Source organism: Cebus imitator, unplaced genomic scaffold, assembly GCF_001604975.1.
Source record: "Cebus imitator isolate Cc_AM_T3 unplaced genomic scaffold, Cebus_imitator-1.0 Scaffold682, whole genome shotgun sequence".
Classification (NCBI taxonomy): Eukaryota; Metazoa; Chordata; class Mammalia; order Primates; family Cebidae; genus Cebus; species Cebus imitator.
Genome location: NW_016107997.1, coordinates 483,915 through 499,505, shown reverse-complemented (window position 1 = coordinate 499,505; position 15,591 = coordinate 483,915). Strand labels below are relative to the sequence as shown.

General features: G+C 42.3%; 1 protein-coding gene and 1 non-coding gene across 4 annotated transcripts in view; one reads left to right on the top strand and one right to left on the bottom strand.

Annotated features, from left to right (window-relative positions):
- The window catches only part of CRACD (capping protein inhibiting regulator of actin dynamics), a 157,982-nt gene that overhangs the window by 111,223 nt on the left and 31,168 nt on the right, over positions 1-15,591 (top strand). The gene's annotated exons all lie outside the window — the stretch shown is intronic.
- Positions 6,805-6,911, bottom strand: LOC119469506. Its single transcript, XR_005198327.1, has one exon. It is a non-coding gene; the product is annotated as a U6 spliceosomal RNA (small nuclear RNA).

The following is a 15,591-nucleotide window of genomic DNA, read 5'->3' as shown; positions in this document are numbered from 1 at the left end:
AAAAAAAAAAAAAAAAAAAAAGCAGGGTAATGTTAGTATTGAGATCAAGAGAGTGTTGATGACTACTATTTCCAGAGCATGAACCAAGAGGAAGATTGGTTCAAATGACAGCTACAGAGGTTCATGAAAAGATCTTTCTCCACATGGGGAAATGGATGAGTGGAATAAATAGCCTGGAAGCCTGTGAAGTGGGCTTTAGAGGCAAGTTAGAAGATCGCTTGTTCTAGGTGGTATAGACACAGGACTGAGCCTACAGACTGGAGTGGATGACCCGCTGACTTCCAATTCTAAGATTCTCCATTTGAGATTCCAAATTTTCCTCCATTTCCTTGAATTTGTGTGACGTACCCTGTTTCTCTGATAATTAACAGATAATTTGGTACACTATAGCCTGTCGAGTGCCGTGTATTTTGATAAAATACCCAAGTTCAGGATGAGCCTCTAAGTCAGATAATCTGACTCCAGTCTCTTCCAGCAACTCTAGCTTGCATGATGAGGATATTTAATTGCTCTTTAACATTTCATTTGAATGAGACTCACGGATCTGTTTAGGAAGAAAACTGCTGATCAATTGCAGTTGCCCCTGTTGTCATGGAAACAAGCTGAAATGGAACTATAATTATATTTCCTTATTCCTGAAGTGAATCCCTAATCATTGCCATAGTAATTACCCAATATCTATGGTCCCAAATTACATGATTCTTGTCCAAAAAAGACAAAGGATAAGGAATAGGAGGGCTGGCCTGAGGCATGCATTCACTGTGCAGCTGCAGAAAGCCTTCTACTTTTTTGGATGGGGAGAATTTCCCTTTGTAGGCTCCCACTTCACAGTTGGATGATGTCAGCAGGTCTTAGATTGTGCCCAGTGCTTAGAAGAGTGGCTAGAAGGCTGTATCAGGTAGGATGATTTCAGTTGTAACGGAAATCAGAACTACTTTCATCTTCAACAGGAATGAAGTATATTGTCTGATGGACCAGAAAGTCTGGAAGACTTTCCAAGTTCCAAGGTTGGTTGATGCAACACACCAGCAACATCATTAAGATCCAGTCTGAGTCCCTTTTTCTCTGGCATCCTCAGGGAGTAGGCTTTTGTCTTCAGGCTTGTTCCTTCATAGTCACAAGATGGCTGTCACAGTTCCAGGTGTCACAGGCAGATGACAAAGACCATGGACAGAAAGAGGGCAGTCCCTGTCTTGTATCATGGTAAAAGAGGAGAACGTTCTCAGAAATGACTCTGCCTAGCAAACTGCCCCTTGCTTTTCATTGTTCCGTTCACATAGATGCTATTGCAGATAGTGGCTCCAGACAATAGAGGTTAAAATGAAGATAGCTCTTCCTGACACCTCTCTGCTCTCCTTGGCGCTAAGAGCCCAGTGGGTGAGAGATGGAGTAGTATGGCTGCAGGGCTAACTTAGTTTATTTTACTTGTTTTTGCAACCTCTCTCTGCTCTGACCTTCCAGTGTGCTGAGCTCCAGGCTACAGGCCCAGCATGCACCCTCTGTCTCATCTCTCCCATTCCTCCAGATAGGTATGAGCACAGAGCACTGGGCCTGCTGGGTTTCAGCATCCCAGGACCATGGGCTGTGGTATCCTTTGCTTGCAGGCAGCAGCACATGCCACCAAGAAAGAAGGGCAGCCTCCTGGGGAGAAGCAGAATCACGATACAAGTAGTTGTGCAAGTGAGTCATCCATCCAGGTAGACTAGACTAAAAGAGAGAACCCAGACACAAACCCAGAAGCATGGTGTGGTGGCTGATTTTTGGTCACTCAGCCATTAGCATCCAGTTCCCCTTCTCGAGTCAAGGCGACTCCTGAAAGCGCCTTCCCTTTCAGAGAGTTGCCTTTACCTTGCTGTGTGTAGCTCTGATAGGACATAGTGCCTGCTTCCTAGGACAGAAGCCAAAAGGATCAGATCTTCCACTTCCCCTCCCACTGCAGCCTGGCATGAGCCTGCAAACCAGACTGGCCAATCAGATGTTCTCCCCTGGGACTTTAACTTGGCAGCTGAATCAAAGATGTAAGGAACACAACTTCTAGGAGCAGCAGTCACTGGCTCTCCCTGTGGCCTAATGGTGGCTGTGGCTCCCAATGCCTAGGCTCTAGAGCTCTCCTACCCAACTCCAGTGGTTTTCCAAGCCTGCAGCCTGGCTTCTTTTTGTTCTGTGAGCCTCCGCTATACTTCTAGTACATTTTCTTTAGATTGAGTGAGACAAAGTCATTTTCTGTTGCCTACATCCAAGTGTGGTAACTGACACATGTAGACACCAGGAAAACTAGGTGAGAGAGAAAAGCTTTGATATAGAAAGTGGGAAGCAAGGCAGGGAGCATTTCCCTGGTTTAAGTTGAAAAGAAAGCTCAAAAGAAACCTTGAGAGAGGCTGAACAGCCTCCTGACTTGCCCACCCACTGGCTTCTTAGAGATTTCTGCAGTGACCTCCTGGAAAATACCCATGATCTGAGCGTATTCTGTATTTTCCTGTAACAAATCTGCGTCATGCTTTCCATCACCTCAGTGACCTCTCTACAGAAAATCCACCTGGTAAACCAGCTCACCCTACAGTAGTAATCATTTTCTCATCCACTGAAAATGTTTGATGGAGCGCAGTGGCTCACATCTGTAATCCTAGCACTTTGGGAAGCTGGGTGGGAGGATTCCTTGAGCCCAGGAGTTTTAGACCAGCCTCGTCAACATAGTAAGAACCCATCCTAAATTTTTTTTTAAATGCTGACAAATTTTATCATAGAAAGCCACTACGGGAAAAACAAAGATAATAGATGTGACCCCTGAACTCATGCCACACATAGTTACGGGGTGGAGATAAGATGGTATCACTGTTGTCAGTAAAATCACATTGGCAGTGGCTCACCCCTGTAATCCCAGCCCTTTGGGAGACTGAGGTGAGTGGATCACCTGAGGTCAGGAGTTTGAGACCAGCCTGGACAACATGGTGAAACCCTGTCTCTACTAAAAATATAAAAAGTAGCCCGGCATGGTGGTAGGTGCCTATAATCCCAGCTACTTGAGAAGCTAAGGCAGGAGAATTGCTTGAATCCAGGAGACGGAGGCTACAGTGAGCCAACACAGTGCCACTGCACTCCAGCTGGGGTGACAGAGTGAGACTCTGTCTTAAAAAAAAAAAATCATATCTGTGTCATACTTTACAACATGTGAAGCACTTTTATTTTCCCTCTCATGAAAGCCTTGATTATAGTAACTGTAACATCAAACAGCATGAGATTCATACAAAAGGATCCCTAAGGGACAAAAGGGAGCAAAAAAAGATGTGTGGGGTTAATAAGGTTTGAGCCAGACCTTGAAGGACGGGTGTATTACTCTATTTTCACACTGCTATAAAGAGACTGGGTAATTTATGAAGAAAAGAGGTTTGATTGACTCATAGCTCCACAAGCTTAACAGGAAGCATGGTTGGGAGGCCTCAGGAAACTTACAGGCATGGTGGAAAGTGAAGGGGAGGCAAGCACGTCTTACCAGGCAGAGCAGAAGAGACAGAGAGCGAAGGGGGAAGTGCCACACACTTTTAAACCATCAGATCTCATGAGAACTCACTCACTATCATAAGAACAGCAAGGGGGAAATCTGCCCCCATATCCAATCACCTTCCACCAGGCCCCTCCTCCAATTCAGCATGAGATTTGGGTGGGGACACAAATCCAAAGCACATCAATGGGTAAGAACCAAATTGTGAGACTGGCACTGGGCAGTCCTTGCAGCAGAAGAGCTCATGCCGTAATAGAGCCCAGTGATGATATTTGAGGACTGACAGGTCAGGTTTGCCTCACGGCTGCTTGAAGTAGAGTGACATTAAATAATAACCTTTTTTTTTTTTTTAGAGACAGGGTCTTGCTCTGTCACAAAGTCTGGAGTGCAGTGGTGGGATCACAGCTCACTGGAGCCTCAAACTCCTGAATTCAAGCAATCCTCCCACCTCAGCCTTCTGAGTAGCTGGGATCACAAACATGGGCCACCATGCCCCATGAATTTTTTTATTTTTTATTATTATAGACAGGACAGGTCTCAGACTCCTGGCCTCAAGCCATCCTCCTGCCTTGGTCTCCCAATGCACTAGGATTATAGGTGTGAGTCACCATGCCCATCACTGCTTACACCATTTTAGTGTTTTATATATCATAAATATAATTCCAATGAAAGCTCAGCGAGGTAGGTCCTATTATTATCCCCATTTAACAGTTAAGGAAACTGAGGCACCTGGAGGTTTAGAGGCTTGCTGAAGGCCACATAGCTGGACATGGTAGAACTAGGTTTAAGAGGTAAGCACTAAAATCCCTACACTACACAACCTCCGTTTCATAGAGCCAGAGTAGTTTAAGGCTCTGGCACAAAGAGCCTTAAGTGCCAAGCAACCACTGCAGCTTTATATGGGAGGATTTTGGCACGGCGAAACACCAGTGGTTTGTAAGCTGGCAAATTAACTCCTTTAAGATTATTGTAGGGGGCTAGGTGCAGTGGCTCACCACTATAATCCCAGCACTTCGGGAGGCTGAGGCGGGCAGATCGCTTGAGGCCAGGAGTTTGAGACCAGCCTGGCCAACACGGCAAAATCCCATATCTACTAAAAATACCAAAATTAGCTGAGTGTGGTGGCACGCACCTGTAATCCCAGCTACTCAGGAGGCTGAGGCATGAGAATCGCTGGAACCCCGGGGGTGGGAGTTACAGTGAGCGGAGATTGTGCCACTGCACTGCAGCCTAGGTGACAGAGCAAGATTCTGTCTTAAAAAAAAAAAAAAAAAAAAAAAAAAGAAAAAAAAAAAAAAAAAAAAAAAAAAAAATTTTTTTAAAAAAAAAAAAAAAAAAAAAAAAAAGATTACTGTTGGGTTTCACAGAAAGCTGAATTGGAAAAGATGTAACTTGGAGATCATTTACAGATGTCAATTGCATTGCAATAGGGTGGAAGTGAAACCAGGGCAACAATGACAGTTATACACTCATTGATTTTTCAGCTGCCCTCCTGGTTCCTGCATTTATTTCTGCAGGTTCCCATGAACATCTTACTGTGTGTTCAACAGCAAGTCCTCTGGCCCCGCTGCCTGCCCTGGTCAGGGTGATAAGCATCATGCCAGTGACTTCCTCTCAAATGGTCTAGGAAAACAAAGTCTGCACCGGCTTCAACAGAAAAAGTAATAATAAAAATAAAAGCTTCACCTAAGCCAAGGTTGCAGTGTGTGAACCCTAACCATTGCTGCTAGCATAATCATCCTATCCACATACGATTCCAGCAGATGACAATGACCCATTTAGGCTTCCACTGAGTTTCTTAAGCTCTTGACAACTTTAAGCACAGAGACAGGCCCTTCAAAATGCACTGTATTTTGATGTATTTGCTGCAAAAGTGAGTTTGACAGTACTATGTTATTTATTCTAAAAGAGCCTTTTATTTTATTTCATTTTTAGAGGCAAGGTCTCTGTCATCCAGGCTGGAGTGTAGTGACGTGATTGTAACTCACTGCTGCCTTGAATTCCTGGGCTCAAGCGATCTGCCCACTTCAGCCTCCTGAGTAGCAGGGACTGCAGATGTGCAGCACTATGCTTAGCGAATTTTTTTTTTTAACAGAGTCTTACTCTGTCACCCAGGCTGCAGTGCAGTGGCACAAGTTCAGCTCACTGCAGCCTTTGTCTTCCGGGTTCAAATGAGCCGCCTGTCTCAGCCTCCTGAGTAGCTGGGATTATAGGTGTGAACCACTATACCAAGTTAATTTTTTATATTTTTAGTAGAGAGGGTTTCACCATGTTGGCCAGGCTGGTGTTGAACTCCTGACCTCAGGTGATCTGCCCACTTCGGCCTCCCAAAGTGCTGGAATTGATTACAGGCGAGAGCCACCACACCCAGCCAACCTGGCTAATTTTTTAAATTAATTTTTGTAGAGATGGGCTCTTGCTTTGGTTCCCAGGCTAATCTTGAACTCCTGGGTTCAAACTGTTCTCCCCGCTCAAAGCATTGGGATTATAGACATTAGCCAACATGCCTGGCCCTAAAGTAACTGTTTAGAGCCTCTAGGTAGAATCTTAGAGTTAATTCATTCCACTCTGGGTAAATGAAAGGAAAGAGGAGGTAGAGTAAAGGAGAAACAGCAACGTGTGTTTCCTGCTGTCTTTCTAAACCCATAATGAGTTAGATCAAAGGGCTTACATGTTGTAAAATGTAGGTAGAACAGGACTCTGTAAACCTCTGTGAGTTTTTCTTAGTGCTAAACGCATCTTGCCTTAGAATTGACTCAGCCTATTCAAAGCTCTAGTCTCTAGCTAATAGTTCCTGGAGTGGGTTCGTGGCATTTGAACCTTCTTGGGTAGGAGTGGCAGCGATGGAACCCAAGGGCTAATGTTCTGTGCATTAGATACCAGGATCTGTTTTTCAAGAACTGACTTCAAAATTTCCCATGATTTTAGGCAAATGTCAAGGATTTTTCCTCTTCTTCTCCTCCTTTCTTCCCCTTTTCTTAATTTCCTCCTCCTCTTCCTACCTTCCTCCTCCTCCTTTTATTTTTTCATAATTTCCATTTCAGATTCAGAGAACACATGTATAGATTTGTTACAAGGATATATTGTATGATGCTGAGGTTCGAGCTTAGTTTAATCCTGCCACCCAGATAGTGAGCAAAGTACCCAATAGGAAATTTAACAGCTCTTGCCCCTGCTCCCTCCTTCCCTCCCTCCCTCCCTCCCTCTTATTGGAGTTCCCAGTGTCTGTTGTTCCCATCATTACGTCTGTATGTTTCCAAGACTTGGCTCCCACTTATAAGTGAGAGCATGCGATATTTGGTTTTCTGTTTCTGCATTAATTCACTTAATTGCGTGTCATCTTTGCACAGGGACCATGATAAACTTCTCCATATGGCTCCAGTTTTAGTGTATGTGCTGGTGAAGTGAGCACCCTCCTACTTCTCTTCTTCCTCCTCTTTCTTTACTTCTGTGGTCTTATGAGGTCTCTACTGATCTTTACAGGTACTGACGGTTTAATCTAGGGGGAGGATATCAAGATGATGTGGATCTTCTGTGTGGAATGGGGACTTCGGTGCACCTATTTACTCTTTCAGCTATGTCTACACATAGTTATGAGTCATAAGGTTGCACCCCTGTATTTTTAAAACATTCATCAGCACACCCATGTTCATTACAGTGCTACTTAAAATAGCCAAAAGGGAGAAATAACCCAAATGCCCATTGATGGATGAATGTATAAACATAGGATATACGTTCAGTGGAATTATTCATTCTTAAAAAGGAAGGAAATTCTGACACATGCTACAATGTCAATGAACTTTCAAAACATTATGCTAAGTGAAATAAGCCAGGCACAAAAGGACAGATATTATATGATTCCATTTAAAGGAAGTACCTGGAATAGTAAAATTCAGAGACAGAAAGTACAATAATAGTTCCCAGGGGCCACGGGGAGAGGAGAATGGGGAGTTATTGTTACATGGATATGAAGTTTCAGTTTGAGATGATGATAAAGTTCTAGAAGGTGATAGTGGTGATGGTTTCATTATCATATGAATGTATTTAATGCCACTGAACTGTATACTAAAAAAATGTTAAAATGAGGCAGGTGCGGTGACTCATGCCTGTAATCCCAGCACTTTGAAAGGCTGAGGTGGGCAGATCACCTAAGGTTGGGAGTCCAAGACCAGCCTGACCAACATGGAGAAACCCCATCTCTACTAAAAATACAAAATTAGTCGGGTATGGTGGTGGGCGCCTGTAATCCTAGCTATTCGGGAGGCTGAGGCAAGAGAATTGCTTGAATCTGGGAGGCAGAGGTTGCAGTGAGCCGAGATTGCATCATTGCACTCCAGCCTGGGCAACAAGAGTGAAACTCGATCTCAAAAACAAACAAACAAACAAACAAACAAACAAAAAATGCTCATGGTAAATTTTATGTTATATTTTATCATAATAAAACCTTGATCAATATTACATAAATATGAAAAAGTTATGGATACTGAGATTCCATTTGGTATTGACAGATTTTGAATTTAAGAAGTAAAACTGAGCTGGGCATAGTGGTTCACACTTGTAATACCAGCACTTTTGGAGGCCAAAGCAGGAGGATCACTTGAGCCCAGGAGTTCAAGACCAGCCTGGGCAACATGGCAAGATCCCATCTCTATGAAAAATTTTTAAAAATTAGCCAGGCACGGTGGTGCACACCTGTATTTCCAGATACTTGGGAGGCTAAGGTAGGAGGATCCCTTGTGCCCGGAGAGTTCAAGGCTGCAGTGAGCAGAGAGACCACTGCACTCTAGCTTGGGCAATAGAGTGAGACTCTGTCTCCAAAACAAAAGAAACAAAGTAAAACTGGTATATCCTCTTTTGCGTAAGATTTGTAATTATGGGTGAACTAGGACCCTCTAAATTAATGCTCCTTTCTTGTCGTGATCCAGCAGCCACCATTCGTACAATGTCTTTGTTCTCTAAGAAATCCAAACATCTGTAAACACTGTACTAAGCCCTGTCAACAGTGAGCCAGGAGGCTGAGTTCCAGTTTCAGTTCTGTTTTGATTGAGTCTCTCTCTTCGCCTTGCTGGGCCTCAGCTTCTCCATCCATAAAGATTTGGGTCTTGGACTCCATGAGCACAGAGGGGCCCTTTCTGCAGTGGTCGTTGGCTGTGTGAGGGCTGTCCCTGTCGTCGCTGATAGAGCACACTGTCTTTTGCTGCTGGCAGCTTACTCATAGAGAATCACTAGAGATGTGAAGAGCAGTGCTCCGGGCCCCCAGACACAGGTGCGGAGGAATATTGGCAGGCAGAGCGGAATGCAGACTCACAATGGATCTGCATGCCCAGGATTTCCAATCTTCTGCGTTGATGTTTACATTGTCTTTGAAGGATTTCTGAAAGTTAAAGCACTGGTGATGTTACCTGTTAAGGATTTTGCACTTTATCTTCCTCCTCATCTGGACCTTACCTGACTTAGGAAATAATATAGCACAGAGTATGGGGGAATGAGAGTAACAAAGAAATAGGAGAGACAGGAGTCCCATAGGAAAACTGATGATCTTATGTTGAGTTTGCAGAGACAGTGGGAGAGGCACATAGCAAGGTCCACTACAGCTGGAGACACCTATGGAGAAGAGAGCATTGGAGTTGGGCAGTTATTAAAGGTAAAGCCAGAAGAGCAGCCTCAGGCTGTTCTCATCAATGTCTTTGAAGAGATAACTGCAGGAGGCGGTGAAAAGTAGAGGGGCAAGACCAAAAGCTGTTATCTTTGAGCTGATTAGAAACCCCTGATGAAATGTTTCAAAGCCCAACCTCTCTGTAAATAAAAATAATATCAATGACAACAGCAAATCAGGGCAGAAATGGAGAAATGACAGTTACGACATCTCAGCTGTGCTTCTTTCTGTTCATAGGAGAGCTGACTGCCTTCTAGAGCCCCAGGAACTTCTGCTGTTTGGATGTCCAATCCAAAGGGACCATTTTTCTGGCCTCTATAAGTCAGAGCTGTGATTATTCTCTGGGCTTATAAAACTGTTCCTCAGAGATCAGCGCTGTTCTGAACTTCCCAGCTGGGCCTTTCTTCCTTTCTTTGTAGAGTTGGCTTTTGCCATGTGTAAGAAAAGGTTCCCACACAGCAAGTCCATTTTCTATCATTTGAGCAGAGAGAGGGTGAGGAGGGAAAGTTGCAGCATTAAGGCTGAAAGGCCCCTCAGTCTTGGTTCCCTCTTAAAAGGAAGCAAGGAGAAGTGCACTTGGCCTGCTTCACAATCAAATGTGAACAATCTTTAAATGTCAAGAATAAAGAAATCCAGATGAACTCTGCTAAGGTACAATTTGTGGTAAATTGCCCCTCCACCTCCCAATCATGTAATTTGCAGTTCCCAGCTGGTTAAGGACAATGGTTCAACCAAGCTCTCTGTTCATTAGAACATAGTTTCAAGCTGAGATTTCCATGCCTAGGCTATTAAGTTTCAATTCCAACCATGCCTCAAATTTTGGAACTTTGGGCAATATTTTTATCCATGCGTTGCCTCAGCTTCCCCTTCAGAGAAAAGGAAATAATCTACATTGTAGAGTTGTTTGGAGCTGGAACTGGTAACCATGCTTACCAAAGATTTAATATTAGATTTAATATTATACAAGTTGCTGCCCTCTTGCTCCTGCTCTCACCATGTGCCTGCTCCCACTCCCTTCTACCATGATTGTAAGCTTCTTGGGGCCCTCATGAGAAGCCAAGCAGATAATTGGTGCCGTGCTTGTACAGCCTGCAGAACCATGAGCCAGTTAAACCTCTTTTCTTTATCAATTACCCAGCATCTGGTGTTTCTATGCAGTAACACAAAAATGACCTAATGTAGAAAACTGGTACCAAAGAATGGGGCATTGCCATAAAGATACCTGAAAATGTCAACGCAGCCTTGGAACTGGGTAACAGGCAAAGGTTGGAAGAGTTTGGAAGGCTCAGAAGAAGACAGGAAGATAAGGGAAAGTTTGGAACTTCTTAGAGACTGGCTAAATACCTGTGACTAAAAATACTGATACTGATATGGACAGTGAAAGCTAGGCTGATGAAGTCTCAGATGGAAATAAGGAACGTACTGAGAACTGGAGCCAAGTCTCCTTTGTTATACCATAGCCAATAACTTGGCTGCATTGTGTTCACTCCCTAGGGATTTGTCATAGTTTGAACTCAAGAGTGATGACTTAGGGCATCTGTTGGAAGAACTTTTTAAGTAGCAAAGCATCTAAGATGTGGTGCAGCTGCTTCTAACAGTTTACACTCAGATGTGCCAAGGAGGGGAATCTTAGGAAATAACCCAGGCTCTCAGCTGAGGCTCTGGGAGTACTATACCCTAGAAGTGGAGACAAAACAGAGGTAGTCTAAGCCTTACAAAGATTGCTAAACAGCAATGAGTCAGCTCAGCCTTTGACTGGATTGAAGTGATGTGCTTCTTTGCTGCTTGCAGCCTTCAAGAAGATCAGGTGAGTTCTTTCTGGAAGGAGGGAAGGAGAGAACCCAGCCTCTAAAATTTTGGGGGCATGATGTTTGAAGTTTAATTAAAAATTAACAGACATCTAAGAAACAGGCTACAAGAAAAACAAGATAATAGAAATAGACCTAAAGGTGACCAAGATGTTAGAGTTTCAGACAGACTTTCAAATAATTGTGATTAATATATTCAAGAATATATTTTACAAGATGGAGAATTTCAGCAGAAATTTAAATTTATTAAATAGAATTAAGTGGAAATTTGAGATCCAAAATATATTTCTGAAATTAAGAACTCAACAGATAGGTTTCAACAGCAGATTGAACTTAGCTAAAGAGAAAATTAGTGAGTTGGAAGCAGGTCCATAGAAATATCCAGTCTAGATCATATTGAATAAAAAGAATGGTAGCTACAATAATGACAATAAAAGATATGTGGCTTGTAGTTAAAAGGGTTTAACATGGGAGGATCAGAGAGAGATTAGAGGAAAAATGGGGCAAAAACAATGTTTAAGAGATAAAGACTGAGAATTTTCTAAAACTGATGAAAGACATCAAGCCACAGATTTAAGAAGCACTGTGTAACCCAAGCTGAATAAATTAAAAGAAGCTCACACTCTGCTATACTGGAGTAAAACTGCTAAAAACCAAAGATAGACTAATTGTAAAATCAGCTATAAATAAAAGATAGCTGTATTAGTCTGTTCTTGCTCTGCTCTAAAGAAATACCTGAGACCGGATAATTTATGAAGAAAAGAGGTTTAATTGACCATGGTTCTGCAGGCTATACAGGAAGGATAGTGGCTTCTACTTCTAAGGAGACCTCAAGAAGCTTCCAATCATGGCAGAAGGCAAAGAGGGAGTGAGGTGTTTCACATGGCAGGAGCAAGAGACAGCAAGGCTCAAAGTGCTGCTTTTAAACAACAAGATCTTGCAAGAACTTACTACTACCATGAAAACAGCACCAAGGGGATTATGCTGAACCATTCATGAGAAATGCACCCCCATGTCCAGCCACCTCCCACCTCCCACCTCCCACTGGGTACTACAGTTTGACTTGAGATTTTGGGACACAGATCCAAACCACATCAATAGATCATGTGTCTTTTCAAAGATGCAGTAATACAAGCATATGTACAAAAATTCTATGTATCAGGTGTGGTTGCTTATGCCTGTAATTCTAGCACTTTGGAAGGCCAAGGTGGGAGGATGGCTTGAGGCAGGAGTTCCAAACCAGCCTGGGAAACATGGCAAGACCTCATCTCTACAAAAATTTTAAAAGCCAGATATGCTGGCATGAGCCTGAAGTCCCAGCTACTTGGGAGGCTGAGGCAGGAGGATCCCCTGAACCCAGGATTTCAAGGTTGCCCAGTAGCTATGATTGAGCCATTGCACTACAGCCTTCATGACTGAGAGATACTCTGTCTTAAAAAAAAAAAAAAAAAAAGAATCAGCAGTCACGTTATTATAATTAATAAATAAACTTAGCAAAGTTTCTGGTTATAAGAGCAATATACAAAAATAAGTTATATTTTTATATCCACTAATTTAAAAATTGGAAAATATAAATTTTAGCCTATACCATTTACAATAAATTCAGAAACATCAAATATATGAGAATAAACCTTTCAAAATATGTACAAGACCTCGATACAGAAAACCTCAACACATTTATTAAGAGGAATTAAAAATGATATAAATATATAAGGAGTTAGCCCATATTCATGGATTAAAAGAGTCAATAATATAAAAGCATCAGTTTAAAAATGTATAATTTAATGCCATCTAAAAGCAATCTCAATAGTATATTAATGTATGTGTATATGTATAAATTTATGTAGAGGCCAGGTGCAGTGGCTCATGCCTGTAATCCCAGCGCTTTGGGAGGCCAAGGTGGGCAGATCACTTGAGGCCAGGAGTTTGAGACCAGTCTGGCCAACATGGCAAAACCCCATCTCTACTAAAAATATAAAAGCTAACCAGTTGTGGTGGCAGGCACCTGTAATCCCAGCTACTCGGGAGGCTGAGGTAGGAGAATTGCTTGAACCCGGGAGGCAGAGGTTACAGTAAGCCAAGATCATGCCACTGTATTCCAGCCTGGGGAACAGAGCAAGACCTTATCTCAAAAAAAAAAAAACAATATGTAGAAATACAAAGAGACAAGAATAGCCACCTTAAAAAATAAATAAATACATTTTTAAAACTCAGAAAACCAAAGCTGAAAAACTTAAACTACTAGATATCAAGACTCCTTAAAAAGCTACAGCAATTAAGATAGTGTGATATTATTGGTATCAAAACAGACAAGTTAAAAAAAAAAAAAGTAAAAACAAAACAAAAAAACAGACAAGTAGACCAATGGAAGAGAGGCCAGAAAAGAATTATCATATAGACAGTTACTTATTTATGGCAAATTGCTCATTGTCTTCAAACCTTCGTTTCCTTGCCCATAAAACAGGCTTACTAACAGTGCCTACCACATAAGATTTAAATATTCTGTATCAGAAAGATTCTGATATTATGTTAAAGAGGTTAGCACATGTGCAAGATACATCACAAGTGTCCAAAAAATTTAGGATAAATATTACCACTGTGACCACCACTATTATAGTTACTACTACTACTATGATTTCTCTGCATTTTCTCTGTTTTTCAATATGATCATCTGGAAGTGGGTAATGGATGGACATCAGGTCTTTGCTGGCAACAGGAATGTTTGGAGTCAACACCAAAGTGCAGGAAGAGGGCCAATTCTTAGCCTATGTGGAAAGAAATAATGGGATGTCAAGGTTGACTTAGAGACTGGAATGGAACTTAACCTAGCACTGGTGGATTCTATACACACAACTGTGAGAAATTAGGAGACATTTACTGAGCATCTAAGATGGACTTAGACATGGGCATATAAGTGTTTACATGAATGTTTGGGAACATGTGTGTATATATATATATATACACACATACACATATACACACACACATATATATGTATGTATTTATGTTTTGGAATATATATATGTGTGTGTGTACATATATATATACATATATATATATATACATACATATATACACATATATATACATATATATATATGTCCTTTGCAAAAATATGGTATAGAAACGAAGTCATTTACCCCTTCTCTCATCGGAGTCATAACCAGGGGTCTGAAAAAGAAGTTTAGACAGAATGTTCAGAAGTTCGATTCCACAACTTCAAATGGAAAGTTTTTTTCATAACATTTTTAGGTGAATGTGGAAGCTCAGTTTGTGACATAGGTCCCAGATTCTCTGAGGACAGGGAGAGCATAACATACTAATCTCCCTGCATGTTTCCTCAAAGACTGCCTCATATTTCACGAAGGGAATTGCTGCTATATGGTGCCCTGTGTTATTTAGCTGAAGACTTAGGCATTATTCTAGCTATTTAGTATCTTCAGCCCTCTCATATTCCATCCTGCGTGGCATCTGCACCATCTCCCATACCCTGTGTCACTCAAGGGTGGCAATACTATAAGACCTTCTACCACTTTAAAATGTGGCAGCTGGCTGGCATGGAATTATTCTCAGCAGATGTGAATTCAGTTTCTCAACCTACTATTTCAATGTGGACATCTTTATATAAGTTATTCACTCACTGAGTTTCATCTGTCACAAGGTGGTGATGATGGGGCTTAAATGAGATAATGAAAGTAAAACTCCACACAGTTTTTTTTTTTTTTAAATCAAAGTAAGGGCTGATGTTTATAATAATTATTATTGTTGCCTAAGATCACATATCCAGGAGGCTCACATCCAAGTCTTTTGTTTGTAAACCTCACACACTTTTACACCATGTTGCCTGTAATTTAGCACACTAGATGGTAATATTTGGTAATTAGTGTTCCCAACAGGGTCTAGATTTGGGCAGATAACAAGTACAGCTGCCCCAGGACGTTGCACACTGCATTCTGTAATTCAGTTTAGAGGCAGCACCTGGGAACACCCGCCCCTGGTGCTGGTTATTCTCTCATGCCCTTGGTCACTGGGGAAACCCCAGCGGGCCCTCTTTCTGGGGAGGGGAAAGGGGAGGTGATGCTCTCTCTCCCCTCCAGGTGCCACCTGTTTTGCCTGGCATCGTGGGAATGTGCCTGCCTTGCTGCTCTTCCTGCCCCTGTGAGGAGCTGGCAGCCTCAGTGTGCGCTCTTTCCCAGAGATAAGTTAGTTTCCAAGATCAAGTAAGGAACAGTTTGCTTCTGCTCCTTCCTCTTTGTGCATTTCCTTTTTTTTTTTTTTTTGAGATGGAGTCTCGCTCTGTCTTGCCTACGCTGGAGTGCAGTGGCACGATCTTGGCTCACTGCAACCTCTGCCTCCCAGGTTCAAGCAATTCTCCCATCTCAGTCTCCCAAGTAGCTGGGATTACATGTGCCTGCCACCATGCCTGGCTAATTTTTTTTTTGTACTTTTAGTAGAGATGGGGTTTCACCATATTGTCCAGGCCGACCTCAAACTCCTGACCTCAGATGATTCACCTGTCTCCGCCTCCCAAAGTGCTGGGGCTTAGAGGCGTGAGCCACTGCACCCAGCCCTCTTCATGCTTTTCACATGGCTTATTCCTCGTTGTCAGGTAGATGTCCAGACTTTTT